Below are 5,000 nucleotides of genomic sequence, written 5' to 3'. Positions count from 1 at the left end.
TAACCTAACCTACGTTGTGCCTTAACCTAACCTATGTTGTGCCTTAACCTAACCTATGTTGTGCCTTAACCTAACCTATGTTGTGCCTTAACCTAACCTATGTTGTGCCTTAACCTAACCTATGTTGTGCCTTAACCTAACCTATGTTGTGCCTTAACCTAACCTATGTTGTGCCTTAACCTAACCTATGTTGTGCCTTAACCTAACATATGTTGTGCCTTAACCTAACCTATGTTGTGCCTTAACCTAACCTACGTTGTGCCTTAACCTAACCTATGTTGTGCCTTAACCTAACCTATGTTGTGCCCTAACCTAACCTATGTTGTGCCTTAACCTAACCTATGTTGTGCCTTAACCTAACCTATGTTGTGCCTTAACCTAACCTATGTTGTGCCTTAACCTAACCTATGTTGTGCCTTAACCTAACCTATGTTGTGCCTTAACCTAACCCATGTTGTGCCTTAACCTAACCCATGTTGTGCCTTAACCTAACCCATGTTGTGCCTTAACCTAACCCATGTTGTGCCTTAACCTAACCCATGTTGTGCCTTAACCTAACCCATGTTGTGCCTTAACCTAACCCATGTTGTGCCTTAACCTAACCCATGTTGTGCCTTAACCTAACCCATGTTGTGCCTTAACCTAACCCATATTGTACCTTAACCTAACCCATATTGTACCTTAACCTAACCCATATTGTACCTTAACCTAACCCATATTGTACCTTAACCTAACCTAATTTGTGCCTCAACGTAACCTAATTTGTGCCTCAACGTAACCTAATTTGTGCCTCAACGTAACCTAATTTGTGCCTCAACGTAACCCATGTTGTGCCTCAACGTAACCCATGTTGTGCCTCAACGTAACCCATGTTGTGCCTCAACGTAACCCATGTTGTGCCTCAACGTAACCCATGTTGTGCCTCAACGTAACCCATGTTGTGCCTCAACGTAACCCATGTTGTGCCTCAACGTAACCCATGTTGTGCCTCAACGTAACCCATGTTGTGCCTCAACGTAACCCATGTTGTGCCTCAACGTAACCCATGTTGTGCCTCAACGTAACCCATGTTGTGCCTCAACGTAACCCATGTTGTGCCTCAACGTAACCCATGTTGTGCCTCAACGTAACCCATGTTGTGCCTCAACGTAACCCATGTTGTGCCTCAACGTAACCCATGTTGTGCCTTAACGTAACCCATGTTGTGCCTCAACGTAACCCATGTTGTGCCTCAACGTAACCCATGTTGTGCCTCAACGTAACCCATGTTGTGCCTCAACGTAACCCATGTTGTGCCTCAACGTAACCCATGTTGTGCCTCAACGTAACCCATGTTGTGCCTTAACGTAACCCATGTTGTGCCTTAACGTAACCCATGTTGTGCCTTAACGTAACCCATGTTGTGCCTTAACGTAACCCATGTTGTGCCTTAACGTAACCCATGTTGTGCCTTAACGTAACCCATGTTGTGCCTTAACGTAACCCATGTTGTGCCTTAACGTAACCCATGTTGTGCCTTAACGTAACCCAATTTGTGCCTTAACGTAACCCAATTTGTGCTTTAACGTAACCTAATTTGTGCTTTAACGTAACCTAATTTGTGCTTTAACGTAACCTAATTTGTGCTTTAACGTAACCTAATTTGTGCTTTAACGTAACCTAATTTGTGCTTTAACGTAACCTAATTTGTGCTTTAACGTAACCTAATTTGTGCTTTAACGTAACCTAATTTGTGCTTTAACGTAACCTAATTTGTGCTTTAACGTAACCTAATTTGTGCTTTAACGTAACCTAATTTGTGCTTTAACGTAACCCATGTTGTGCCTTAACCTAACCTATATTGCGCCTTAACCTGACGCACGTTGTCGCTGAACCTGCTCTGTAATTGTTATGCAACTCGTTAAATTAGTGTAGTGTTGCCTAACCGCAACCCTCGCAATATAGTTCGCTATTCGCACTGCCCGGTCCCCTGTGTATCGCGTCATGTTAAACACCTTGCAGGTGTTGCTGACTTTCCACATGCTCCTGCTATACACTGTAATGTGGATAGCAGCAGGACGTACATGCCCCCCCCCCCTTCCCCCCTGCCTTCGCAAGCTGGTCGTTGAGAAGTTTGCATGTTCAATGCCCTTCGCATGCCGACGTACTCAGCCTACGTTGTGGTACGGCCTGTCACCTGTCCGCCGATGTACGCAAAACCCACAAACTGTACTGCACATTGGTCCGTATGTACTGAATGATACATCGTGGCACATGTGTGACCGTACGACGACTGCGCCTAGCAACGGCAGACCATACAGTCCAAATATTGTGCACGCAGCTACGTGTCGTCTCCCTATAAGAGCTGGATTGCAGTGTGGTACGCCATTCAGACGTGTGGGAGGAACGGACGCCCTGGATGGCGATCAGCATGAGCAGTCTGTTGATGTAGTGGAGCGTGTATTCGGACGTAGTCGTCTCTTCTCACACACCGTGATAGCATGTTGCACCGCGTTCCACATCTGCGACATCCTGCAGAGGCCGGCTGACAGTCGTTCGCGCAATGGACACCGCATACGTACGGGGGCTACCTTCCACGTGTTCTCGAGGCGTGCACATGTTGTTGCGTCTATGTGGGCAGACGTAGTGTGTTGTGACACCTGACACAGGCATGCAATACTCGTTGCAAATGGCGATGGACGTCTACGTTTGCTGGTGACGTTACGCAAATGAACAACAGGTAACCCGTTGTGGTGCGGTTGTTCTCGCTAGAGGTGAATCAGTGTTGGCGACGATCGGTCGAGCTATTAACCGGTTGTTTCAGGGATACCCACCATGCCCACGAACGTGAAAGGGGACCCACCATGCCCACGAACGTGAAAGGGGATCTGGGTGTGAGGCGATACGCGGCGGTGGCTGGGTGGGACCGTCCCCGGCCGGTGAGGGGGGGCCGCCCGGCGTGCTGGCAGCGCGGTGCGTGGGCGCACGCGCTACAGCCGGCTGGTGGGGGCGGCCAGTGGCAGGCGCGCCGGCCGACGGACGCGGCAGGCGGCGCAGCTGCGCGCCGGCGCCCCCTGCTCGCGGCGCCTTGCGGCCAAAGCAGGTCCTCGCGGGCCCGGTGCGAAGCGCGGTGGCCATCTGCAGTGTGCTGGTCCGATTGAGGACTGTGTGCGCTGAGGATGCGCCGCCGCCCGGCGCTCGGCGCCGCGACGCCGTCTGCTGCTCGGTCGCCCCAGCGGTTCTCGCAGGTGGTTTGTATCGCAGCTGTGCGGACGTGTTGGCGCGTGCGCTGTGCTGGGAGAGTTCGCTTCGGCACCCAAGTGGGGCTTTTGTCCTTCTGTGGCGCTGGCGTTGGAGCTGCCGGTCACCGTAGGTGGCGCGTGTTGTCTCCCGCCGGCAATGCCACGACAGCACGCTCCCGGGCCTCTGTCGGCAGCGGCAAGCTCAGTTGGGAGCACGGGTGGTCGCACCTAAAGCGTCTACTCGCCTAACTCCGGGCGATTGCGCCTCTCTCGAACCCGACCAAGTACTTAGGACGGCGCTGCGCGCCGCCGGGACCTGAGAGGGTTTCGAGGTGTGTTGTGCAGGGGAGCTCAGCCTCCTCCTGTTTGCAGAATAATTGAGCGGACGCTTGCGTGTTCGCGCGTGCCCCCGGGACACACTCCCGGGCGGCCGGCTGCTCAGCTCTAGTTGACGCAGCTCCCTGGTTGATCCTGCCAGTAGTCATATGCTTGTCTCAAAGATTAAGCCATGCATGTCTCAGTACAAGCCGCATTAAGGTGAAACCGCGAATGGCTCATTAAATCAGTTATGGTTCCTTAGATCGTACCCACGTTACTTGGATAACTGTGGTAATTCTAGAGCTAATACATGCAAACAGAGTCCCGACCAGAGATGGAAGGGACGCTTTTATTAGATCAAAACCAATCGGTCGGCTCGTCCGGTCCGTTTGCCTTGGTGACTCTGAATAACTTTGGGCTGATCGCACGGTCCTCGTACCGGCGACGCATCTTTCAAATGTCTGCCTTATCAACTGTCGATGGTAGGTTCTGCGCCTACCATGGTTGTAACGGGTAACGGGGAATCAGGGTTCGATTCCGGAGAGGGAGCCTGAGAAACGGCTACCACATCCAAGGAAGGCAGCAGGCGCGCAAATTACCCACTCCCGGCACGGGGAGGTAGTGACGAAAAATAACGATACGGGACTCATCCGAGGCCCCGTAATCGGAATGAGTACACTTTAAATCCTTTAACGAGTATCTATTGGAGGGCAAGTCTGGTGCCAGCAGCCGCGGTAATTCCAGCTCCAATAGCGTATATTAAAGTTGTTGCGGTTAAAAAGCTCGTAGTTGGATTTGTGTCCCACGCTGTTGGTTCACCGCCCGTCGGTGTTTAACTGGCATGTATCGTGGGACGTCCTGCCGGTGGGGCGAGCCGAAGGCGTGCGACCGCCTCGTGCGTGCTCGTGCGTCCCGAGGCGGACCCCGTTGAAATCCTACCAGGGTGCTCTTTATTGAGTGTCTCGGTGGGCCGGCACGTTTACTTTGAACAAATTAGAGTGCTTAAAGCAGGCAAGCCCGCCTGAATACTGTGTGCATGGAATAATGGAATAGGACCTCGGTTCTATTTTGTTGGTTTTCGGAACCCGAGGTAATGATTAATAGGGACAGGCGGGGGCATTCGTATTGCGACGTTAGAGGTGAAATTCTTGGATCGTCGCAAGACGAACAGAAGCGAAAGCATTTGCCAAGTATGTTTTCATTAATCAAGAACGAAAGTTAGAGGTTCGAAGGCGATCAGATACCGCCCTAGTTCTAACCATAAACGATGCCAGCCAGCGATCCGCCGCAGTTCCTCCGATGACTCGGCGGGCAGCCTCCGGGAAACCAAAGCTTTTGGGTTCCGGGGGAAGTATGGTTGCAAAGCTGAAACTTAAAGGAATTGACGGAAGGGCACCACCAGGAGTGGAGCCTGCGGCTTAATTTGACTCAACACGGGAAACCTCACCAGGCCCGGACACC

General features: G+C 51.9%; 1 non-coding gene across 1 annotated transcript in view; it reads left to right on the top strand.

Annotated features, from left to right (window-relative positions):
- The first annotated feature begins 3,679 nt into the window (after positions 1-3,679).
- LOC126436533 (small subunit ribosomal RNA) overlaps positions 3,680-5,000 on the top strand; it is a 1,909-nt gene continuing 588 nt past the window's right edge. The window contains exon 1 of the ribosomal RNA XR_007580738.1: positions 3,680-5,000. This exon is cut by the window's right edge and continues 588 nt beyond it. This is a non-coding gene — a ribosomal RNA (small subunit ribosomal RNA).

The sequence above is a fragment of the Schistocerca serialis genome, unplaced genomic scaffold (assembly GCF_023864345.2).
Source record: "Schistocerca serialis cubense isolate TAMUIC-IGC-003099 unplaced genomic scaffold, iqSchSeri2.2 HiC_scaffold_1239, whole genome shotgun sequence".
NCBI lineage: Eukaryota > Metazoa > Arthropoda > Insecta > Orthoptera > Acrididae > Schistocerca > Schistocerca serialis.
This window is presented reverse-complemented; position numbering and strand designations above follow the sequence as displayed.